The following is a 26,829-nucleotide window of genomic DNA, read 5'->3' on the forward strand; positions in this document are numbered from 1 at the left end:
TGCAGCTGCAAGCCTACACCACAGCCACAGCCACAGCCACACCAGATCTGAGCTGCTTCTGTGACCTAAACCGCAACTTGTGGCAATGTCAGATCCTTAGCCCACTGAGAGAGGCCAGGGATTGAACCCACATGGTCATGGACACCGTGTTGGGTTCTTAACTCACTGAGACACAGTGAGAACTCCATCATTTTTGGTTTCTTCAGGAGGGAGCCTGTTTAATACATGAGATTCCCCTTTGGGAATTTATATTTGCTTGAAAAACATTTGCTTTTTTCTTTCTTTTTTTTTTTTTTTTTCCAGAACAGCTCAAGAGTAAGGCATATTCCTAGGAGTCGATAAAAGAGCAGCAATTTGGAGTTGGATGGAGGAAAATGACTAGCCAATGAGAAATGTCTTTTTCCAGTGCATTCTTGGTGATATGGGAGCTGACAGAGTAGCTGGCTGTGTCCAGGCAAGGGGTCATTATGGGCAGACCTAAAACTGAATATTCTTGGTGATCCTGAAAGTCTTCTCCAGCAATCCCGTCTTTTGCATATCAAACTTTCAAATGACTCTGCAGACCAAAGTCGAGTCTACAGTGCAAGAAAGATCTCTGTCCTCACAGACAGCAGAACTCACACCACATAGAAGGTGTACACAAAACACATGTCCCAGGGCAGGATGGAGAGGTCAAAATAGAGGTGGCATCAGATCTGCCTGGGAAAACCTGGCACAGCTTTCCAAAGGACCTGGATTCTGCTCTGGGATTCCTGCACCAAGTATGCACTAATTGTCTACAGCATGCCAGGACTCAGCTTGGTGTCCGGAGTGGAGCGGAGGAAACGGACACATAGAAAAGGTAACCACGTCCTTTTGAAAGATAAGTGGTACAGTCACCTGCAGGTGGGTTTGGGAGCCACCTGGGTCTTGCTGTATCCAGTCCCCAAGGGAAAGGACAGTTAGTGATGGCTTGCTTTCTTTCACTTTTTTTCCTCTTTTTTTCTTTTGGTTTTTTAGGGTTGCATCCAAGATATCTGGAAGTTCCCAGGCCAGGGGTTAAATCAGAGTTGCAGCCCACACCACAGCCACAGCAATGCTGGATCCTTAACCCACTGAGCGAGGCCAGGGATCAAACCTGCATCCTCATGGATTCCAGTCAGGTTCGTTACCACTGAGCCACGATGCGAACTCCTAGTGATGGCTTTCTAAAGAGGAGGTGCTTGAGCTGGGTGACAGGATCAGGGAAGAAAAACAAAAAATGAGCCTAAAGGGAGAGCACATTATGAGCAGAGCCACAAAGGGAAGAAGCAGATTTTGAACAGCGATGGGAAGGTTGGAAGTTGGGGGACCAGACAGTTAAAGGCAGAGAGATGAGAAGATGTAGATCGGCCAAGTGCACCCCCCAAGGAGAACTGTAGGAGCTGAGGCAGAGGATGACAGTGTGGCGGGAGAGGAGTGAGCAGAGCTGTGTGTCCTAGGAATGAGATGGCAGGAAAAGTCACGTGAAGTTCAATCTTATTTCCCACCTGATCGGTAGCCATGTGACCAGTGATGACATTTAGAAGGACATCTTGCCACGGAGGAAGGAAAGGGATCGAGCTGAGGAGACAGTGTGACTAGCTGGGAGCTGGTAAGACCCTCGGGCAGTTTGGGTGGGTGTCGGTGCCATTCTGCTCCAGGCGGCAGTGGGGGCCAGGTCTGGGAAGACATCGTCAAGGCAGAGTAACTGCAGGTGGCGTGTGGCAGCAGCACGAGGTCCACAGTGGCTGGCACTTCTGGCTGGATAAAGGCATCATCACCCAAGCAGCTCCATAGTCAGAATGTTAACTGTCTGGTCTTTTCTCTCTAGTAAGTTCTTGACACAAACAGTGTCAGGCAGTAGCTTGCTAGGAAGGAAGGAAGGAAAAGAAAAGAAAAGCGGATTTGAGGCTTTTTCCATGATGTAATGCTACTACCACTATGGCCAATTTCAAGATACCAATAGCTGGAATTCTCACTGTGGCTCATCAGGTTACGAACCCAACATAGCGTCTGTGAGGATGTGGGTCCAACCCCTGGCCTCAATCAGTGGGTTAAGGACCCAGCATTGCCACAAACTTTGGCATAGATGGAAGATGCAGCTCAGATCTGGCATTGTCGTGGCTGTGGTGTAGGCCAGCAGCTACAGCTCTGATTAGACCCCTAGCCTGGGAACCTCCATATGCCATAGGTGCGGATGTAAAAAGAAAGAAAAATACCAATATCTTATCAATCAGCTTGCAAAATTCCTGGGTATTTACCAATGGACTCTTCCCAGCCTGTTTGAGAGGCTCTCACTCTGAGTTTCTTCAAATGCCAAACACTTGTTGAACCCAAGTATGAATTGTGACTTGAGAACAGTACTGCCCTACAGAAGTTTCTGCAATGATAGAGATGTTACATATCTGTGCGCGGTGGCTATTGAGAAATGGAACTGTGGCCAGTGCAATGAAGAGCTGAATTGTTTAATTTACTTAATTTAAATGCAAATGGCCCCCCTTGGCTAGTGGCTGCTGTATCAGACAATTCAGGTCTGGCTATATACAGAGCAGAGAGAAAGCCCTGACTTTTTATGCAAACAATATCCCGTTTCCAGGGAGCAGAGAGAATGAAAAAGAGAGACAGAGACACGGAGACAGAGACAAAGAGCAACGGCTTGTGCTAATGTCCAACGGTTAAAACTTACGCAAAACCCAGGAGCAATGTCAGCAAGGTGGCAAATAGTTTTCGCTGTCTTCCCTCCAAAGAACACCAATTTTGACTGTCACTCCCAGGTGACAGTAACTTTGTGTGAGTCACAGAATCCAGCGACGTTCCAGTACCTCATTGAAGTAAAAAGAAAAAAAAAAAAAATATATATATATATATATATATATATATATATATATATAACAGATTCCGGATTAGCTCACTACCTTGTCAATTTATAAAAACTCATTGATCAATGCAACTCGAGTTTAGAAGGCTGCCCATGATCAATTCCAGTTCCTGAAGCCAGGAACTATATTCCAGAAACCTGAGATTTAATGATTGAACCAATGTTTCTAAGTTCAACCTAAAAGAAATAATATGGTAATTTATTAATGGTTTCATTCATTCTTGGTTGGCAAATGTATGTATTAATTAGTCAGTAGAGTTTTAGGTTAAATTAACTTAAATTAATTTAAATTAAATTTAATTTAAATTAAGTAAGCCCTTCTAAGGTTGCTTTTTCCAGGTGCGGTCTCTTACAAAACTAAAGATAATATTATATGACAGTCCGGCATTCACATTCTTTGGCATTTGCCCAAATGAATTTAAGGCTTATGTCTACACAACACCCTGCCCATTGGTGTCTATAGCAGTTTCATTTGTGATTTGCCGAAACTTAAAAGCAACTGAGATGTCCTTCAGCAGGTGAGTGGATCATTCACTGTGATATATGGACACAATGGAATATTAGCCAGTGCTAAAAAGAAATAAAGCCACAAAAAGACACAGAGGAAACTTAAATGCATAGTACTTAGTGAAAGAAGCCACTTTGAGACAGGTACATACTATAAGATTCCAACTCTGTGACATCCTGGCCAAGGCAAAGCTGCAGAGATGGTGACACGGTAAGTGGTTCCCAGGACTTAGAAAAGTAAGAGGAATGAATGGACAGATAACAGGATTCTCAGAGCAGCGAAATTGCTCTACATGACACTACAGTGATGGGGGCGTGTCCTTAAACATTTGTTCAAACCCACAGAACGTACAACAGCGAGAGTGAACCCATATAAGCTGTGGACTTTGGATGACGATGACATGTCATTGTAGGCTCATGGCTTGCAACAAATGAACCTCTGTGGGGTGGGATGTTGTCAGTATCCAGGGAGACTGCACACACTGAGGATGGGAGGTGATGAGAATTCGCTGTACTTCCACTCAGTTTTGCTGTGAACCGAAAACTGCTCTAAAAAATGTTTATAAAATTTTAAAAGGCATCAACCTTTGCATTAATGGACCTATTTGGACCCATTAATGAGAACAACTAAGTAAATACTTCAATAGCCATTGAAGGCAAGTTTTTGTTTATTTTATTTATTTTTTATTATACTGTAGTTGATTTACAATGTTCTGCCAGTTTCTTTCTTTCTTTTGTCTTTTTAGGCCCATACATGTGGCATATGAAAGTTTCTGGGCTAGGGGTCGAATCATACCTGCAGCTGCAGACCTAAGCTACAGCAACAGCAGCATTGGATCCAAGTCACATCTGAGACTTACACTGCAGCTTGGGGCAATGCCAAATAATTAACCAGCTGAGCGGGGCCCAGGGTCTAACATGCATCTTCACACACTATGTCGGGTTCTTAACCCGCTGAGCCACAACCAGAACTCCTGCTGTGCCGATTCTCCTGTACAGCAAAATGACCCAGCCATACACACACACACACACATTCTTTTTCTTATATAATCTTCCATTATGATCTATGCTAAGAGACTGGTTATAGTTCCCTGTGCTGTACAGCAGGACCTCATTGCTTATCATTCTCAATGTCATAATTTGCGTCTACTAACCCCAAACTCCCAGGCAAGTTTTCAAAAGACTTTTCTGTGCTTTATACGTTTTTCTTAAACTAAATTGTGTTATTTTACCAATGGAAACAAATTACATAAGAAGCCCTCTCCCAGTTTTAGGACAAGCCTCACAGTCTACCCAATATAGTCACAGACCTTAATTATTCTTTATCACATTATACTTTTTAAATCTTTTTCTAATACATATTATTAACAGAAGTTATTTTCTTTGTGAACTTGTTAATTACTACTTGTTAACCACCCCTCCTATGTGAATAAAGACCTTACCTCTCTTGTTCAGTGTATTTCCTGATAAAAGGCTACAGATTGAAGCATTGTGGGCTTGATAATAAAATAACTCATCATTGGATTATAAAAAATACTTGTCTCATGTTCCAACCAGGGCACGCAGTATTAAATACAAAGTTTAACGGTAATGGTTTATACTTTTGAACAATATGTACTCTCGTTTAATAATAAGATGACATGTGGGATTTTACACTCTAGGAATTGTGTGAACGTTGAACTTTGACCCATCATTGACATTGAAAAGTGCCCCATATTCAAAGTGATTATGACCACATCATGTAAGCAGTTACCAAGAAGAGGGAAACAAAATGAAATGCGATGCTCTGTGGACTTGCTCTCAAAGCTTTGTAGGCACAGTTCTGTCCTCACCGTTATTTTTACCTGATAAAATGTTTTGGTCCTTTCTCTCTGGAGAGAATTCTTTGACCAGTTCCCTGCCTTTCTCTAAAGAGAGAACCAGCTGCAGTGGTCAAAGTTCATCTCATGTTTTATATGTTTCTTTTCTATTTAAAAAGATTTGAAGGGCTGCAGAGACCTCACGGCTGACCCAAATCTGTGCATGTGCACTGCCCGCAAGATGCAACCTGCAACAGAGTGCAGATGAGAGAAGACACAGGAACCAGGCTGTAGAGGCTTAGTTATATTAATAGAGCCAACTTTGGGGGTACCATCTTCTGCATCAGACATTGTGCTAAATAGGTTCCAGGGGTCCTCACAGGGTCCTCACAATCACCCTGCAAACTAGGTATTATTAAACCATCTTCCAAATGAGGAAATTGGGGCTCAGTTATAAGTAGAAGAATTAATATTTGCGCCCAGTCCCTCCGATTCCCCAGTCCAGCAGCAGGTCAACCTGGCTTTCAGTTGCAACCTTTATAACAGAGTTCATATCAGTAGTTGATTGCATCCAATTAGAATTATTTTAACATAATGATTCTCTTTACTGATTAGTGATTGGCTAGCCTTTATTTACTTATTTTTTATTTACTTTGGTCACACGAACAGCATGTAGATGTTCCCCAGGCCAGTGATCGAACCCATGCCACTGCTGCAACCAGAGCCACATCAGGGACAACACTGGATTCTTAACCTGCAGCACCATGAGGGACTCCAGACCAGCCTTTAAGAACATATATTAGGCTAGCAAGACAAGAGAGCAAAGAACATCTCCAGGATAACGTGTTTTTATGAGCAGAATGATCTAAAGGTGAGAACCTAGCATCTGGATGTCCTGTGGAGAGTTTGTGGGGGAGACTGATTCGCCAAAAGAGGCCTGTTAACCACGATTCGGAAACTGCCCACTGCGAATTGCCAAACGACAGGGCTTAGCCTAGTTAATATTTGTGAGGATGAGTTTAACTAGATAATATTATTTTGAACTCTTTCCATTAAATTCCATGAAAAATGTAGGACATTGTAAAAGATGACTCACCCCCAAATGTCCACTTGCCTCAGGACACCAGCAATGAAAAAACAGAAGAGATAAAGTAAGTGAACCATTCAAGTTAAAAAGAAAATCATTTTTCTGGTTTCTACAGCGTTGACCACCAGGAGTTCGGGGCTGGTCTCTGCCTGTCTGCAGGACGCTGAAAATACAGCTGTAGTCTTTTCTTTGTACTTGCGCCTTAACTGTTGTTGGTTAAGATGACACTTGACACAAGTCAGCCAGAGGACGGTGGGTTCCCAATGTGGGGCTTGTTATTGTTGCTGATGTTGTCGTTTATGGCAGATTGTGGAAACTTGTTGAAGAGATGTATTTAACTATTTTATCTAATTAAGGACTTTTTAAAATTAAAATTCAGAGAAAGCTGATTTGTTAGACGTTACATGGTTCACGAGATTTTAGTTCCTCACCATCTGGATTTTGAATCCTAGATCACAGCAAAGAAACCAAGACAGGGCTACCAGCTCCTAGAGACAGTCCAGGGTTTCAGCCTCAGGCTGGACACACGCCGTGAGCCCAAAGCCACCATCAGCTGCCTTGGTTTCCCTGTTACAGGAATGCGCTGATGCAGTGGTGGATTTTGAGAAATTGCAGAGCTGGTTGGCAGAAATGATGTCACAACTTCCAGGAACACATTTTTGCAAGCGGTTCAGTTGCTCTGGCTGCCTCTGGAGCACAGACTCCAAGTGTTGTTAAACTGTCATCATTCATCCTGCCTGTGGCTCAATGTCAGCGTGTCCACCAAGAAGACAGAGGGTCTCTAGGAGAGCAGCGATGGGCCCATTAACCCCAGATGTCTCCTGGAGAGCTGGCAGTGTGGCTAAGACTGGAGAGTTTTAGTAATAGCCAGCTCCAGTGAAGTGTCTCTCCTGAACCCATCTTTAGTGATGGAGTCGCCTATAAAATTCACTCTCAACCCCTGCTATTTCAAGACAAGAAATTCTAGTCTTGTCACTGAAGTTTCCATGACCCCTTTGGGGGTGATACTGCTCACTTCTGTGAAAAAAAGTTTATTAAACACTTTAGTGTCTGCTTTTATAATTTTGCCGACCACCCATATATTAAATAATTAACAGACTACTGTTAGTCATACCTTTATGATCAATTAAACATTTATATGTATTATATACAGTTGGATCTCTCCTTTTTAACTCATCGTGGTTTATTTTCTTTCTTTCTTTCTTTCTTTCTTTTTTTTTTTTTGGCCATTTCTGCATCATGCAGAAATTTCCAGTCCAAGGATTGAGCCCGCAGCACAGCAGCGATCCAAGCCACAGCAGTGACAATGCCAGATCCTTAACCTGCTAAGACACAAGGGAACTCCTTTAGCTGATTATTAAAAAAAAAAAAAAAAAAAAAAAAAAAAGTCTGGGCCTCTGTAGGAGGAGAGCTTCATACTACTCCACCCTGCCAATGGTGACTCTACTGAGGCTGTAACATAAGATACCAGTCATCATAAGCCTTTAGAAAATTAATTCTCAGAATTACCATTCCCATAAACCAGCTCAATTTAGACTACCCAGGATGCAGCCCCTATTCTTTGATGTTACAGAAGCATTTGCAATCTAGAGTAAAGCTGAAAGAAAAACAAATGTTAACCATTTGCCCCCAAAAGGGAAACAGTTACTGAAGCCTCCAATTGTCAGTCAAGGCTGTCATTAGTTACACGCAGGGAGGGATGCACCTGTTCACAGGGCAAGACCAAAAACTCTAAAGGAACCATGGTATGGTTACCATCATTGTCATGATTTCCATAATTTAAGAGCAATTTTACATACATTATCTCATTTCATCCTTGCCAGAAGAGAGGTGGGCAATATTATTCACAATTTTTTTTTTTAAGGCCACACTCCACACATATGGAAGTCTCCAGGCTAGGGACTGAAACTAAGCTGCAGCTGCCAGCCTACACCACAGCCACAGCAACACGGGATCCCAGCCACATCTGTGATCTACACCATGGCTCAGGGCAACATCACATCCTTAACCCACCGAGCGAGGCCAGGGATCAAATCCACGTTGCCACAGATACTAGTCAGTTTCGTTACTGCTGAGTCACAATGGGAACTTGCTTATTCACATTTTATAGAGGAAAACAGTAGTCTTGAAAAAAAAAAAAAACTGGTTCACCCAAGGCCATTTGGCCAATAAGTTAAGAGCTGAAATCAGAATGTCATTTTGCTCAGCACCATCTTGGGGAGTTTCAGGAAGAGTGATAACTCCCTAAGAAAGAATGAGATGGGTTTGTCCTGCTTCATGCTGCCTCCCTGAGCTGCTCCAGGTACGGAGAAGTCTGGACCAGGATGTATTGAGAGGGTTCCCGGAGCTCACGCAGTCCAAGGAGAAGTCTAACTAGACACCTGCTTGCTTTTCTCTGACGGGCGACCACGTGCTCTGTTAAGAGGGATTCTGCCACTGGGAAACCTTAAAAGTGTTCTGGACATTTAAGGAGAAAATAGAAAAATAACAAAGTAGCTGTTCCCACAGAGACGCAAATAGAAAAAGTGGCTTGACAAACGTGTATGGAGTTATGCACGGAGTAAAGCTGACTGGGGAGATTTTCTAGGCGTGAACCCTCTATCTTCTCTCCAGAGCACGTGTTTCTTACTCGAAGGCAAACGTGGCTTCAGGGGAGGATCAAACCTTCGGCGGATTAATACCGTCCCCTTCACAGGACCATTCATGGCCATGGTTTCCATAGCGTGAGACTCCTTCCCAGACTATGTCTTCCTATCCCACTGGGATCTTTCAGGAAAAAAATGTTTTTGAAATCTCCTGGTTCAGGAAGATAAAGAAGCTTGCATATCAGCCCCCTCCCCGGGGAGACTCTCTTGCCTCCTAACAGACACCTTCAGCTTCCATTCTTACTGACACAGGGATTTTGAGCAGCAATGTCTTCGTAGGTATGTTTTTCCCTTTTCACAAGGTCCCACGAATTGCACGCAAACATAGAAAAATACCCGGAAGCTATTTAAAAGAATACTGTTGTAGTCGATGGTTTAGATGGCTGTCAAATTAATTTTTTTTTTAACTTTCCTTCCCAAAGTCATGGTTTGCCCTTACCTGGCGATGTTCACCGCGTACATACACCATGAAGATACATTTGCAACCAAATTTCCCTCCTACTCACTAATTTTAACATGTTCTTAGAGAACCAGATTTTTAATGCTTTACTATTTTAGTTAACTTAGTCAGAATTTTGGCCTCTAGCTAGTTGTTATTAGTTTCCTTTCTTTGCTATATTTTTCCTCCCTACCCCTTAGAATTCATCAAACTTTTATTTCAGATGTGAGCTTCCAAAAATGTTATCCAATTTACCCCTCCTCTAATCACTACTATCTTAGGGATGTATTTTATTTTATCCTGGTGATGATTTGATTTACTCTCCAACTGAGTGAATTCTTCACCATGCTTTTTAGGGCCACACTGGTGGCATATGGAAGTTCCCAGGCTAGGTAGGGGTCAAGTGGGGTCTGCAGTTGCTAGCCTACATCACAGGCACAGTGATGCCAGATCCTTAACCCAGTAAGTGAGGGCAAGGATCAAACTGGCACCCCCGTGGGTCCTAGTTGGGTTCTTAACCCCCGAGCCACAATGGGAACTCCTCTCTTCCTGTGATATGCTGAGTGCAGCTGGTTCTCATCAGAAATGAATGTTCTAATTCCCATAAAATCTGTATCAACAAAGGCAGCAAAAAAAAAAAAAAAAAGACTGATGACAACGAAGCACAGGCATTCAATTCTCTCTAACTAGGATGTTGTCTATGAAACATCCACTTTCTAATGATATACCCTGCTGTTTTGATTACTGTGTAGTATTTAAAAATTCATGAAATATCACAATCCATTCAGAGGTAAAACTTCAAATTTAAAAAAAGAATGATCTCCTCGAAGATGTTAATGTTCTGACAAGATCATGTGTAAACAGGATGAAGTGTGTCTCTTTTCCTCATGGATGCTGACCAATGGCAAGTGTGGAATTCTATTTCTAAGAGGCCGATGAATTTACCTACCCGAGTACAATGTGAAGTCAATACACCCCTGTGAAGCCACAAGTTAAATAAATGATCACAGTTTGCCGAACTGTCTCCCCTGAAGGATGGTTCAGGGTGTGAACTGACATAGACGCTTCTGATCAGAAAACTATGAGGCTGGGAAATCTAATCATGTTTTCTGTCCATTCTGTTTCGTGAAACTCCCAGGCTTCCTCTTTTTATAAGACAAGCAGACCATGAAATAACCCACAGCTATTTAGGAGTGTCAGCATCCTGAGCCAGGGACTTGCGCCGCCCCCAGTTACACCCTGGGGTCTGAATGGACATGGGGGGTGGGGCAAATGGGTGGACAGGAGCAGCTTCTCTCTGCCACACTGCAGGGGCTGAAGCCACCCTCCTGCAGCAGCCACCCTCCCTGACAGCCAGGTACAGTCAGCTCAGAAGAGGAGAGCCGGGAGTTCCCGTCGTGGCGCAGTGGTTAACAAATCCGACTAGGAACCATGAGGTTGCGGGTTCGATCTCTGCCCTTGCTCAGTGGGTTAAGGATCCGGCATTGCTGTGAGCTGTGGTGTGGGTCGCAGACGCGGCTCGGATCCTGCGTTGCTGTGGCTCTGGCGTAGGCCGGCAGCTATAGCTCCGATTAGACCCCTAGCCTGGGAACCTCCATATGCCACGGGAGCGGCCCAAGAAATGGCAAAAAGACAAAAAAGAAGAAGAAGAAGAAGAAGAAGAAGAGCCTTCTCTGACTGCGACGGAAGGGACCCAAATTCACCACACAGGGAAAGGTTGGTCCTTTGAACTTGGTGCTCTGTCTCAGCAAGGGCGGTGGGCAGCCTCGGCAGGCATGGCCTGGCAGAGGTTTTAGGACGGCCGCCCCTCAGAGTCTGCTCCTTTACGCTGGTCGCCGTGCTGAGATTTAGCCTCATTCTTCTCTTTTGATCAAATATTAGGCTCAGTTTAAAGATGCCCACCATTTAAAGATAAAGATATCCTAGTTGCTAAACGGGCAGCTGCCTGGCCTATTAGTTCTAATGGCTGGTAACCTAGTATTCAATCCTTCATCACAGTTTTGTGGGCTCCCACTGTGCGCCAGGCTCCGCAGGCCCTAAGGGCTCTGTGATGCACAGAACAAAAGAACTGCTCTTCTAGAGCCCATGTTACCGTGGGGGGAGAGAGCCAGTAAACAAACCCACCATACACTTGTACTCTCGGGGAGGACGTGACATTCTCCCCAGAACATACGGCAGGGAAATGGGACAAGGAGTGACCGTGAATGGGGGATAGGAGGAGCGGGGCCCCTGGGAGCAGCTGGTGAGGCTGCATGTGCGGGGGACACCAGAGCTGAGGTCCTATGAGTGAGAAGAGGCTGCCACGGGGGAGGACGCCGGGATCCTGGAGCGGGACCCCAACGTGCTGCCCTGCTCTATAAACAGCCCGGCAAAACACTGGCACAGTGACAATCCTGAGAAGCTGTAGTTTCTCAGGATCCACAGTAGACACACAAACTGCCTGAACCCAAGGCACAGGCCATCCTTGCTGACAGACAGCCTCTGTCCTTCTGTTGGATTTCCACAATTGATTATACAAAAGACCTTTCTACTGTCTTCTGAGGAATTCACGGTCACTCCAGGAAGAACAGTCTGTCCTGGGATGACTGCTGAAGAGGGAGGGTCATGGCTTTTTCTTGAAGCATTAACCACCTGTGTTCTCTTGCCATCTTGCGCTTCTGCAGAGTCTTCAACTGTCCTAACGCCCGCGGTCCATCTCTGTCCATCTCCATCTGTGTACACGGACAGGGATACATACTGTTGAGTATCTGTCAGCATCCAGGGCTTGGAGGCAGAATGATTTACCATCCTTCTAACTTATGAGGATTTACAAACTTGAAAAAACTTTGAAGGTGAGAAATATTACACCCCAAGTGTGCATGGATTCCAAGTTAACTTCTTCCATTCCAAATGTAATCTCTGAAGTATTTAATTTGAAAGATTTTACATTTCTAATTGGGAAAGATCATTCTAAACTCATTTGTTTACAAAGCTTGCATCGCCTCAATGCCAGGAAAGAGCCAGCTAGCTACTGCACCGAAAATGGTGGCTCTATAAGACCTTAAAATCCAGCGGTGATAATGTTTGCAATCATGAGCTTGTATCACCAGTAAAATATTCGGGATAAAATTATTCCTACATCCAGTTGCTTTTTGTGATGGATACATTTTTGAGAAGTAGCATAGAGGAAGCATTAAAGAGATGAAAAGTTGAATAAAATCATCTATTTTCACTCCCAGGCAGAGTAAGGGAAATAGATGTGACACAGATAAAGATGCTCTGAGGAAATGATAAGGTAGATATCTCCTTCCTTTCTCCCATATGAGTGTACTTCAGTCCTCCAAGGTCAGGCACAGAAACTTAAACATCTCTAAAGCCTCAATACCTGCAGCATGCTAAGTACTCGGCAAGTACTTAACAGAATTGATGGAAGTGAGGGTGTGAGGAAGACACTCCATTAATAGCACATGCATTTGAAACGGTATGGAAATGATCAGCTCCAGTAACACCTCTTACTCCAGTGGGTTCCAAATAGATCAAGAAGACAGGCATCAGGTGGACATCCAAATATGAACTTCATTTGCATTTGGTGAGACTGGATGGAGAACATGCCTTCACCGTGGTGCCAGCATGAGATGAAATCCTGGAACTCACCCTGGGCCCCTCGGGCCAGCGCAGGCCCTGCTGAACCCAGGCATAGTAACCCATCACTATTAACCCATAGTAACTCATCTCATGCTGAGCCATGAGAGCAGAGACTGACAGAGGTGAGGCTGAGGCTGGTCCTACAAGGTGGGCTCTAGTGCAGGCCCCTATTTTCCACTCACCTGGAAGGCAGTGAAAACATTTAGCCCATGTTTGGGCCAGAAAGGGAAGCCCACTGGGTCACCAGACCTGCCTGAGCAGGAGCAGGGAAGGCCAGCCCCTGACCCCATGCCCCACCAGGGGGCGTATCAGCCTGTCTCTCTGGGAAAGACTCAGTGGACAAGGAGGATTTGTAAGTGGCCACGTGGGCAGGTAACAAGGAATATAGTTCCTCGCACCACTGACTCATTACCAACAAGCCCCTTTTTTCTTATCTTGGCAAGAAAAAAAAAATGAGGATGGAGAGGGGGAAGCGCCAACAAGAAATCTCTTGGAGATGGAAAGGTATCCCCTGTTCCTGGTCAGCTTTGGGGAAATGAGTATTTTAAATGACTCTTAACCTAATGAGAAACTGAAAATATCTGAACAGACACACCACCAAAGAAGAGACAGATGAAAAATAAATACCTGGAGAGATGTTGAAATTATTAACCATTAGAAAAATGCAGATTAAAACTCGATAAGATACTAGAATGGCTAAAGTTTAAAAATTGATAGTACCAAGGGTTGACAAGAAGATGGAGCAGTTGGAACCCTCATATACAGCTGCTGGGAATGTAAAATGGTATAGCTGCATTTGAGAACAGTTTGACAGTTCCTTGTAAGTTAAACATGCATTTATCATACGACCCAGCAATCCACTCCTAGACATATACCCAAGAGAAGTGAAAGCAGATGGCCACACAAAGACCTGTGCACACATGTCTATACAAGATTTATTAACAGTAGTCTCAAATTGTTAAACAAATCAAACATCCCATCAACTGGTACATGGATAAACAAATTGTGGTGTATCTATACAATGTAGTAACAGTCAACAATAAAAGCAAACTATGATACATGTAACAGGATGAATGAATTACAAAACCATTGTGCTGGGTGACAGAAGCCATACATAAAAGGTTTCATATCACATGATTCCATTTATAATACATTTACAACAGGGAAAAACTTTAGGAATATAAACAAATCAGAGGAGGAGTTGAAAGGGTCAGGAGATTAAAGTGGGGGGGGGTTGACTCTAAAGAGACACAGAAAAATCTGGGAATGATAGAAATATTCTATACCTCAGTTGTGATGGTGTTGACATTTGTCGAAAGCTATCCAAATTATACACCCAAAAGGGTCAATTTAGAAAAAGACACTCTTTTCAACAGATGATTAAAAAAAAAAAAACTAAATATAAACCTTACACCTTACACAAAAATTAACTCAAAATGGATAACTGACCTAAACTTAAACACAAAACTATGAAACTCCTAGAAGATAACATAGAAGAAAATCTCAATAATTTTGGGCTTGATGATGACTTTTTAGAAATAAACCAAAGGCACAACCCAACAAATAATTATTTGATAGTCTGGATTTTCTTAAAATGAAAAATTTCTGGTCTGCAAAAGACAATGCCAAGAGAATAAGAAGAAAAGCCACAAACTGGGAGAAAAAAAATTGCAAAAAGACATCTCTAATAATGGGCTCTTATCTAAAATATGCAAAGAACTCATACAACTCATACACAATCAGAAAACAAATAACCCAGTTGAAAAATGGGCCAAAGACCTTAACAGACACCTCACCAAATAAGACATACAGATGGCAAATAAGTATGTGAAAAGATGCTCCATATCATATGTCATCAGGGGAATGCAAATTGAAACAACGAGACAACACTACACACCTATGAGAATGGTCAAAATTCCAAACACGGACAGCACCAGATGCTGGTGGAGGTGTGGAGCTGGAGGCACTGTCATTCATTTTTGCTAGAAATGCAAAATGATACAGCCACTTTGGAAGACAGTTTAGCAGTTTCTTATAGAACTGAATATGCACTTACCATACAAGCCAGCAAATGTATTTACCCAAATATATCTCAGCCTATGTCTGTGCAAAACCTGCACACAGAGGCATAAAGCTTTATCCCCCCCCCCTTTTTTTTGCCTTTTCTAGGGCCACTCCTGTGGCATATGGAGGTTCCCAGGCTAGAGGTCTAATCAGAGCTGTGGCCACTGGCCTATGCCTGAGCCACAGCAGCGTGGGATCTGAGCTGCATCTGTGACCTACACCACATCTCACGGCAATACCAGATCCTTAATCCACTGAGCAAGGCCAGGGATTGAACCCTCAACTCATGGTTCCTAGGCAGATTCGTTAACCACTGAGCCACGACGGGAACCCCAAAAGCTCTGTTCCTTATTGCCAAAACTTGGACCAAGCAAGCTGTCCTTCAGTAGGATTAATAAACTGTGCTACATCCAGACAGTAGAATATTTTTCAGCACTGAAAAGAAATGAACTATCAAGTCATGAAAAGACATGAGCGAATCAAATGCATATCTGAGCGAATCAAATGCATATCACTAAGTAAAGTAAGCCAATCTGAAAAGGTTACATATTGTATGATTCCAACTATGTGACATTCTGGAAAAGGCAACACTATGGAGACAGTAAAAGATAAAAAGGTGCTGGGGAGGGGGTGGGGGGAGGAAAGGATATATAGGTGGGGCCCAGAGGAGTTTTAAGGCAGTGAAACGATGGATACATGGATACAAGAGGGTGTACAGGTTTCCAAATTCACAGAATTTGCAACTCTGAGAATAAGCCCTAAGGTACACCAGGCACTCTGGGTGATGATGTGCCCGTTATGTTCCCTTGTTATAAACGTACTGTCTGGTGGGTGGGTGATAAGGGAAGAGGCTGTCAGGTAGATGGGGTAGTGGGTACATGAGAACTCTCTATATGCACTAAAAAACAGTCTGCTTTAACAAATAAAATTAACTGTACTGTATGTAAGTTACATCTTAACAAATAGGACTTTAAAAAAAATGAGTCTTGAGCATTTGAGGCAACATTATTTAAGCCAACCAAGCCACCTTTTAACAGGAAGTAGAATCTTTTGAGTTGACAAAATAAAGCCCCCTCCTCATCAGATGAAACACTATAGTTTGTTGGTGGTGAGGGCAGAAGAAATGGGAGAGTGAGTTGGAAGCAGGTTGCAAGTGAACAAGCAAGCAGACATGTTCATTCTATATTTCAATGGATAGATAAAACTAGTGTTCTTATTTTGACAAATTCAGGGGAAAAATCATCTGTATTTTACAGATAGTAATATGACATGGAGTTGATAGGTTTTGAAGTAGATTTTTCATGGGACATCTTAAAAATAAATTATCGTCCCAACTTTTGCTCCTTCATTTTGCCAGCTATCACAAGTTTTCTGTGCAAATAGTTCCACATGTAGCTGCATTCTTGAGTGTTTATGGGAGTTGATGAGCCTCACATCCTCTCACTCTGCCATCTTCTCTCTTCCTCTGCTTCTTGATTTTAATCGTCCTATTTTTGCTACAGATTTTGCCCAGTAATTCACAGTGTACCTCCTTATTTATCATTCAACCTGCAGATTTTCTATATCCTTTCAAAAATCCCTGGTCCTTCTATAAATATGCAACAACAGGCAGCAATATGGTCAGAGTCTGTGTGGTTCGATAGATTTGTCCCCAGCTGTCCCAGAATGCAGGGTTTTTTTTTTTTAACTTTTTTTCCATTTTTTTAAAGTTTTATTGAAGTAGAGTTGATTCACAAGCTTACATATACACCCTTCCATTCTCGTTTCAATTCTTCTCGCACATAGGTGATCACACACTATTGGATGGCGCTCTCTGTGCTGTAGAGCACATCCCTGTTGGCCAATCAGAATACAGGTTCTTATTTACGATTCATTTGTAGGACAAACTATGGGAAAGAAATGACTTCAGAATCTTGTTGGTTATCTGTTTTATATAGAGTAGTGAGTATATGTTTATCTTACACTCCTAATTTATCCCCCTCAACATTTCCCCTTTAGAAACCATAAGTTTGTTTTCAAAATCTGTGATCTACTGTATAGCACAGGAAACTCAACTCAGTACTCTCTAATAATCAACATGGGAAAAGAATCTGAAAAAGACTGAATAAATATATATATATATATATATATATATATATATGCATAACTGAATCACTTTGCCGTACACCTGAAACTAACAGAACCTTATAAAACAACTGTGTTCCAATTTAAAACATTAAAACAAGGGAGTTCCCATTGTGGCTCAGCAGAAACAAACCCAACTAGTATCCATGAGGACTCGGGTTTGATCCCAAGCATCGCTCAGTGGTGAAGGATGTGGCGTTGCCATGAGCTGTGGTGTAGGTTGCAGATGCAGCTCTGATCTGGAGTTGCTGTGGCTGTGGTGAGACCTTTCATATGCCACAGGCACGGCCCTAAAAAAAATAAATTAAGTAATGAGATCCTGCTGTATAGCACTAGGAACTATATCTAGTCACTTATGATGGAGCAGGATAATGTGAGAAAAAAGAATGTATGTTTGTATGTATGTGTGACTTGGTCATCTTACTGTACAGTAGAAAAATGACAGAACACTGTAAACCAGCTATAATGAAAAAAAATATACAAATCATTAATTAAAGAAAGAAAGAAAAAACAAGGTTAAACAAAACAATAAAAAAAACAAGTGACTTCAGAAATGTGCATGGACAAGATATTTCTCCCATGTCATTTTTGGCATTCAATTAATTGAATGCCAATCTAATTGAATTTATTTAATTAATCTTGGAAACTATATAGTTTGGAATATTTAAAGAAGAGAGGGATATAATTTGGTTGGTGGTCTATCCTATGAGTGATTTACAGGAAACTCTTGTTTATTCTCAAAAGTCACAGAGTGCTTAGTCTTCCCCGGGGGCAGTAATGCTCACAAATGGACCAGAATCAGTGTCATTAGTGGGTGGATTTTTCATCGTGTTATTTCCAGATGAATGTAGCAGATCGAGTGGTTATGTGTGGCAGAAAACCTGTAGAAAGGCGGTTGCAGCAATTAAAAAGAAATTAGGAACAATGCATGTGTGTTTACATTTGAAAACAGATTGTCTCGGCTATTTTAAAATGTGGAAAGGGGGAGGAATGCAGTATTAGCAGAAGATATTTTTGGCTGCAGCAGGACCAGCAAGGTACCTGGTCTAAGACTCCCAGTGAGTTCATGGTGGGACCAGAACGAGGTCCCCCCCAGGCACTCCCAGCTCTTCTGCTGTATCACAGTGTCTCCTTACTGCTTCTTCAACAGCTTTTCTGAATAGTATTCCAAATAAAAATACACACAGATTTTTAACTCGTTTTAGAAAATTCACATCAGGGGTTAGCAACCTTTTTCTGGAAGGGGCCACAAAGCAATTATTTTATTGTTTTTTAATGCTTTTGTGCTTTATTTTACCTTGTGTAGAAGATAAAATTACATTTCTTATTAAATTGTAGTTTCCTTGCATATAGATAATATGTTGTTTTTAGCTTTTCCTGGATGTAGATCTGAAGATAGGCATTTGATAACTATTTGTTAAAGGAACAAATGAGCAAATGCAAGCCCTTTCACGGGTCATGTTGAAAGACAACCTAAACACTAGTACACTGTTGGTGGGATTGTAAATTGGTGCAACCACAGTGGAAAGCAGTATGGAGATTCCTCAGAAAACTAAACAAAGAACTACCATTTGATTCAGCAATCCTACTCCTGGGCATCTATCCAGAGAAAACCACAACTCACAAAGACACATGTACTCCAATGTTCATTGCAGCACTCTTTTCAATAGCCAAGACATGGAAACAACCTAAATGACCATCGACAGAGGAGTGGATCCAGAAGATGTGGTACATATACACAATGGAATATTATTCAGCCATTAAAAAGAACGAAATACTGGCATTTTTAGCACATGGATGGACCTAGAAATTATCATGCTAAGTGAAGTCAGCCATACAATGAGACACCAACATCAAATGCTTTCACTGACATGTGGGATCTGAAAAAAGGACAGACTGAACTTCTTTGCAGAACAGATGCTGACTCAAAGACATTGAAAAACTTATGGTCTCCGGAGGAGACAGTTTGGGGGGTGGGGGATGTGCTTGGGCTGTGGAATGGAAATCTGTGAAATCAGATTGTTGTGATCATTATACAACTACAGATGTGATAAATTCATTTGAGTAATTAAAAAAAATGGGAAAAAAAAAAGACAACCTAAGCCTTTGAGGATCCAAAAGAGCCTCCATATTTTTCTGATCAATACATATAAGCTCATATTTTTTTAAGTCTGTCATGCAGACCTTGGCACAATATGTGTAAATCAGTTGTCTTGCAAAAATACATCATCAAAATATTGCCTTTTCTGAAACATGCATGTTAAGTTGTGTAGATAATTGATGTCTACTACAGAATTTGATTTTGAAAAACTGATTATTTTAGACTTTGCAGTGCATGTGAGATCTCTGCCAAATATTCTTTGCTTCTTGTTCTTTGTATGCTTGTCTATTTCACTACCCTTTAAAATCTAAGACTTGTTCTTAGCTTTGGGGCCACACAGAACAGTCTGTGTGTTCCCAAAGGTTAGCTTCTTGTCTCATTGCAGAAGGAATTCAGAAACAAGATGGAAATTGAGAAAGAACAGTGAGGATTGATTTAAGGGAGAAATACAGAGAAGTGGGCAGACAGGAGAGCAGTTGCCCTGTGTTTCTCTGGCACATGGATTGTAAGAACATCCAATGGCGTGAGCGGAATATTCACTGGGAAGGAAGGGTTTGGGGGTTGCGTTCCCTGATTTCCATTCCAGCTCCACTTTCCTGAAGGGAGGAGGGATTTTTGTCCTTACTTAGCCTTGATCCGAAATGTCAAGGCCTCGGTGCATGATGATAGTTCTTATCTGCAAGGCTAATTTTATTATAATGAGGGCATAATGAGCAACAGGTTACATTCAGACACTGAAGATTCCTGCCCTTTTTCCACCTTTCCTTGTCTCCCTCTAGGGCACTTATCACCCTAAAATGTGTGGTTTCCTGTCAGTCTGGAGGTCCCTGCTTCTCTCTGTCTGCCCGTGGACCTGGCTGTTTGCATGATGCATGGTTTCCTGCCACCTGGCCCTGCCCCCTTCTGTGCTCACACCTAGTTGTCTGCATCCTGTATTCCTGCATGGGTTCTGCAAGTTGGCTCTTTCCTGAACTTCGTCACATTGAGAAGACTGGTTCTTCACAACTATTCTGGGTTCAGGAAGTTGGCAAGGTTTAAAGCCAAAAGGACCCCCGTCTGCCGGACATGGTCTGCCCAAACCCATCTTCACTCCCTGCATCGTGGGAAGTTACAAGCATGGTAACTCAAACGCATCCCAGGCTGCACGGTTTCCAAACCTCAGGAAGCACAAATGTAGATGTACATACGCAGTCAGGGTGACATTTATATGAAGGATAAATGATGTGACAGCCTCCGTCTCACCAACACACAACAGTGGAACTCTTAATGCAACAGTTGCCAACCCAAGGACCAGCACCTGCCAGCTGCATAAGAATATCTATCACTCTGGCACTTCTTGTACTCAAACAGGTGAACCAGCAAAAATGCTCTAGGAATTCCTGCAGTGGGTAAAGGATCCAGCATTTCTATAGCTGTGGCTTAGGTCAAGGTTGTGGCTCAGATTCGACTCCTGTCCCGGGAACTTCTACATGCCCTGGGTAGGGCAGAAAAGAAACAAAATGCTCTAGACCACTCTCCCATGAAGCCTGCAGGGACCCTGGGGGTCTGCATTTGAAGTGCCTCTCCCAGCTTTTTCTGATAGGATGATGTTTGGGAATAATACATTGCACACCAGATTCACATGGAATAAAACTCTCCAGTTTCCTTGCAGGCTCTTTATCAGGTACTCAGAGGCAGAAGGTGTGATTTGTAATGATCTTCATAATCAGACCCTGACCACCTGCATTGAGAAACTACAAAGAGGAACTGAAGATAGTTTTCATGTATGCCATCGACAGCAGGATGGATAAGGAAGATGCGGTACATGTATACAATGGAATATTATTCAACCATAAAAAAGAACAAAATAATGCCATTTATAGCAACATGGATGAACCAGGAGATTATCACACTGAGTGAAGTAAGTCAGACAAAAAGAAGGTACAAATATCATAGGATGTCACTCATATGGGGAATCTAGTAAAAATGATACAAAAGGACTTATTTAAGAAAACAGAAACAGGGAGTTCCCGTCGTGGTGCAGAGGAAACGAATCTGACTAGGAACCATGAGGACTCAGATTTGATCCCTGGCCTCCCTCAGTGGGTTAAGAATCTGGCATTGCTGTGGCTGTGGTGTAGGCCGGCGGCTGTAGCTTCAATTCGACCCCTAGCCTGGGAACCTCCATATGCCACAAAAGCAGCCCTAAAAAACCAAAACAAAACAAAACAAAATAAAAAACAGAAACAGGATTTCCTATCCTGGCTCAGTGAAAATGAACCTGACTAGCATCCACGAGGATCCAGGTTCGATCCCTGGCCTTGCTCAGTGGGTTAAGGATCCGGCGTTGCTGTGAGCTGCAGTGTAGGCTGCAGGTGCTGCTCAGAGCTGGTGTCACTGTGGCTGTGGTGTAGGCTGGCAGCTGTAGCTCTGATTCCACCCCTGGGAACTTCCACATGCCGCACCTGTGGCCTGAAAAATAAAATAAATAAAATAAAATAAAAAACAGAAAAACACTCACTGATTTCAAAATCAATCTTATGGTTACCACAGATGAAACTGTTGAGAGGGAGGAAGACTTGAGAGGGTGGGATTAACATACACACCCTACTGCATAAAACAGATGAGTAACAAAAGCCTACTGTATAGCACAGGAAAATCTACTCAATAGTTTGCAGTAACCTATACCAGAAAAAAGAATGAATACATTTATATATATATGACTGATGACTTTGCTATACACCTGAAACAAATACAGCACAGTATATTAAATGTACTCCAATAAAATTAAATAAAAAAAATTTTAATTTAAAAAAGCAAAAATTACCCTTCAGTTAGAAACTATAATTTCTGGGTTGCAAGAGGTGGCTTTGGGCAAATACTTTTATTTCCTAACATTTCCTTTCCTTTGCATTGGAATGGAAATAAAAGCCAAGAGAATGTGTCTTAAATATAAATAAAACCTAAGTCACAGACTCAAGTGCTAACTGAGAGGCTAAATAAGCAGCCAGTAGGCAGACTGATGATGACAGAAGAACTTGACTCACAACTTCTGCAGCCACCAGCCCTGGAAGCCAAACCACAACTCAGTGGCAATGGCCACAAAAGACCAGGACTTGATCAATAACTGGCAGTTTCCCTGACTTTTGTCCCTTCTCACAACGTAGGATCCACCAGTAAAGAGCCTGACACACAGGCCCAGCACAGCCTCGGGATGCAACGCGGCTGCCAGCAGCACCTCCAGCTTCCCCTTCCGGGGTGGCAGCCTCTAGGCAGTGCCACTGGAAACCCTCCCTTCCTTCCACTCAAGCTTTCTGTTTCTCTCAAGGCCACTGAGCCAATGCCAAGGGGAGTGAGGGCAGCCCCTCTCTCTTGGTCCACAAACTTTGAGCAAGCAGCCTGGCTTTCCTCGTTAGCATGGGCTTTGTTTACATGCATGCAATTATCAAAGTAACATAAAATGACAACAACAGGTAAAGCCTATTACTCCTATTCCTCCAGGGCTCTGTCCTACAATGATATCCATGCCACGGGCTATTCACTAAGGCCAAAGTTAAAGACATGGGAAGCAGTGGGGAGAGGGTCTGTAAGACAGAAGCTGGAAGCAGGAAAGACCTTCTGGCAGACAGACACACAGACAGATGATGGGAAAGGAAGGGAGGATGAAAGCGGGCTGGGGAAGTGTTGAATTTGGTTGCAGAAAAGACAAATGATGCCAACTTCAGCCGCTGTTGGAGTGTCTTTGAGAGACCAGCTCCAGGGCGGGGAGGCAGCCTGGGGAGGAGGGAGGGACCCAGGGGGCACCCTGGACCAGGGGCAGAAGTCTCAGGCCCCTTGCTGGCTGGGGCTGAAACGCCAACATTTTGTGATCTCTCTGCCATTCAAGACTCAAAATCCGAGTATCAGCTTTGCTGGGGTCACCAGCCTGTCCCCAACTGAGGTAAGGACAGAAGCACAAGGAACATAGTTCTTAGGAAGAGCTAATCTCTCCAAAGGAAAGTGGGGTGTTCTTAGAAAGGGAGGGTGGGTGCTGGGCAGCCAAAACACCATCAGTACTAAGGCGGGACTCCTGGCATTGACCTTTGCATGCCATGCTTTAGTCCTACTGCTAAACTCAAAAAGAAAAAAGAAAAAGAAAAAAGGATCTTTAAGTGTTAGGCAATCTGCTGAAACATTCAATGTCTATGAAACTTTCAAATGCTTGTCGTGTTTAAATTTGACCTCCCTCAACAACCATAAATTTTTTTTTGGCCACCCCTGGCATATGGAGTTCCCCGTGCCAGGGATCAGATCCGAGGCACAGCTGTGACTGACACCACAGCTATGGCAACACTGGCTCCTTTATCCCACTGTGCCAGGCAGGAATTGAACCTGCATCCTGGCGCAGCAGAAATGCTGCTGATCCCCTTGCATCACAGTGGGAACTCCAACCACCACCAATTTTACTGTTAAAATTGAAGAAGCCAGTAATCATCAAGGAGATTAGCCGTGACGTTAACTAGAGAGTCACACGAGATATGACGATGGGGGGCTGGTGGTGAAATAATTTAGAGGACCCGGAAGCTTACAAAAAGGGACACTTGTGAGCTCCCGCTGAGTCTTTTGTCCATAGGGTATCCAGTGCGAAGTTACTAATCTGTGTGTAATTTCAAGGAGGGGCCTGCGCTTCCATGGTTTGGAAGGCAAATGCCTCGGGAGAGGTGGGCTAGGCAGCCCATCACCAACTGGAAGCTTTCCCAGTGTGCCGGGGACATCACCATGCACTCTGACCCACGACTTCTGGGGCTGTCACTTCCCAGTACATTTGTATCGTCCTGAGTCTTCCTGAGGAGCCTTCCCTTTGCATTTACTGACAATGACATGGGCTAAACAAGAGCCTTCTCCAATCTCTTTTCTGAGACCCTCCTCCTGGGCTAAAACAGAATCACAAATACTGTCGGGAAAAAAAAAGATGAATTTCCTAGCATGTTTCCATTTTCTCAGCCTTCCTACTCATCGCTACCATTCCTAAGTATGTTTACTTTCCATTAGAACAGCATAAGACTGTGTTGTGTCTGCACTGACCCAGGTGCTATAGGGTCCCAGAAAAACGAGATGGAAACTCTGCTCTCAGGAATCCTGTCCAGTGGGAGTGGGGCCATGCGTGGCTGTGACAGGAACATGTGTGCCGGTCACTCCTGACTTCTCTCAGTGGCCCCTTCCCTCCTTTCAAGTAGGAGTCGGGGAAGGTAAACCTGAGCCTAGAATTCTGGGGAGGAAGACCCAAGTCCTTCAAGAATCCACCCTTCTTGATGCGGGTAGTTGAGATGGTAGTTAAGACGCCACCCTTCCTTTTCAGGCATTTATTCAATTATTCATTCAGTCTTGATTTTTAAAATTGACTATAAACTCAGTGATTCAAAACAATCCACTGGCATGAAAAGACTTACTCCAACCTCCATCTTCTGGCTACACTAGAAATTCAAACACACACCTTGAATGTAATACCTTTATCTTCCTTCCAGGTAAAGCCAGGGCTTTGAATACAGAGCCTCGCCTCCACCCACAGTTTTATGGTTGTATCGCAGCCCTGGCATCTCCACAGGACACGAGGCAGGTGCCTGGCTCAGGAGTTTATGTGGTTCTCTCCACAAGAAAAGGACACTTCTTTCCAGCCGACTTTTACTTTAAGAATCTATTTGCCTTCTTGATATTACGTATTTGCTATTAGGTTAACTTCTGCCTTCTCAGCAAATTCAGAAATACATATGGCTTCTCTGTCCTTTACCCAGTTTTCAGAGGAAAGTCACTACACATGGGGGAAGCCTCAGCTAGTCCCAGAATCCAGCCAGTGATTAAGAAGAGTGCTGTGATAACAAAATAAACCCGCATCAACACACAATGGATGACGTCAGTGTCTACAGCATCTCCTCCCACAGGAGAAGGGCTGTAAAAATGCCATTGGATAGAACTGAGAAACTGCCAACTCCAATCTCCATGGTGGGGGTACAAAGGCAGGATTAGGTGTAGCATTGAAATACGTTGTTGTAGGTAAGTTGGCAAAAATAGAGGACTTGAGTGTAATTACTTGTGAGTACTGATTCCATACAAGTATGAGCTGAATCAGGGATAATCTCTTCAACAGTGTGTTGTACTGTAGGAGGGTGATTCACACATTAACAGGCACAGAGCACTTACTATGAGTCAGGAAGCCTGCCGGGAACCAAGCCTGCAGGGGACAGAATGATGCCAACCCCCCAAGGGCTCAGGGCCAGCAGCAGGGGAGCTCACCGGGGTGCAGACACAGGCAACTCATGTGGCTGCCACCACACAGAAGCCCCCACGGGCAAGAAAACCACTGAGCCCTTTGCCCTTTTATCCCCAGTAACTGTGTGTCTAGCACACAAGAGACGTGGAGCAAACTTCGGCTTAATTCCTCAGTACCTGCCTTGTACTGGGATCATGCGGTATTTCAGTCCAGCCTGGAAGTGGTCCCTACTTGTCCCCACAGCCCGCGGGAGAGGTACCCATTGTGCTTACCTTTAACTTGGTCTGCTGACCACTTCAAAATAAAAATAAAAACAAAACACTGTTTTAAACTTCAAATAAATCTCTGAAGCTCTACATTTTTTTTTTTTTTTGTCTTTTTAGGGCTGCATATGGAGGTTCCCAGGCTAGGGGTCGAATCGGAGCTACAGCTGCCAGCCTACGCCACAGCCACAGCGATGCAGATCTGAGCTTCATCTGTGACCTACACCACAGCTCATGGCAATGCTGGATCCTTAACCCACCGAGCAAGGCCAGGAATCAAGCCCAAACCTCAAGATTCCTAGTCGGATTCATTTCCGCTGCACCACGATGGGAATTCCCTGAAGCTCTGCTTTTGATGTGTTTTCAAACTCAGATGGAAAATGTACCATTTCTAAAGACTAGATTGGTCCTCAATCGTGGAACAGTGAAAAGTGAGCCATGACAGCAACAGCTTCTATTTGTTGAACCATTATTTACTGATCACGATTTGTCAGACTCACTGGATGTTTATAAATTTAGGTAGCATATATATAACCTAAAGTTTGTGTTAGCTATAGATTCATTTAACATGTTTTAAGGAAAAAATGTAATGACATAAATGATTTAAAGGATATTATGGATATGCTTTAGAATGAGGCAAATCTCTCTCCACTCCCACATAATCCAATTTAGTTTAAAGGAAAAAACCGCTGAGTCTAAGTGGTCCAGGTGGAACGTGCATGTGACATGAACATGCAGGTGGTGAGAAGATGTGACGGTTGGGGACCCGCTGTGTGATTTCCCGGGACATTGAAACACACGCGGAGGTGGTGCTGGCTCTGGAGTAGGACCACCGGGTTCAGGCTCTGCACTCCTGTTTCTGTCACACACTGAGCTGGGGCTGAGCCTCTTCTCCCTCCGCTTCCTCTACCAGATGCGCTGATAACAGCGTCCACCTTGAGAGGGCAGCACTGAGACTCCAGCCCTGAGGGCAAGGCTGTGGTGCTGCTGTGCAGGCCACTGGGTTTTATGTCAGGTGCTGATGGAAGGGCTGGACGAAGCATCAGACCGACAAGTGTATGAGGCTAATGGA

At 43.3% G+C, this 26,829-nt stretch overlaps 1 long non-coding RNA gene across 1 annotated transcript in view; it reads right to left on the bottom strand.

The window, feature by feature from the left end:
- Positions 1-278: 278 nt before the first annotated feature.
- The window catches only part of LOC102166699 (uncharacterized), a 75,877-nt gene continuing 49,326 nt past the window's right edge, over positions 279-26,829 (bottom strand). Inside the window, exons 9-12 of the long non-coding RNA XR_014843822.1 lie at positions 7,386-7,593; positions 6,281-7,288; positions 2,687-2,822; positions 279-1,868 (exon numbers count right to left, since the gene is read on the bottom strand). This is a non-coding gene — a long non-coding RNA (uncharacterized LOC102166699). The remainder of the gene's footprint in view (positions 1,869-2,686; positions 2,823-6,280; positions 7,289-7,385; positions 7,594-26,829) is intronic.

Source organism: Sus scrofa, chromosome 4 (genome assembly GCF_054392235.1).
Source record: "Sus scrofa isolate SSC_HxYL_T2T_F1_AM1 chromosome 4, Sscrofa_HxYL_maternal_Yorkshire_Landrace_v2.0, whole genome shotgun sequence".
In the NCBI taxonomy this organism is placed as follows: domain Eukaryota; kingdom Metazoa; phylum Chordata; class Mammalia; order Artiodactyla; family Suidae; genus Sus; species Sus scrofa.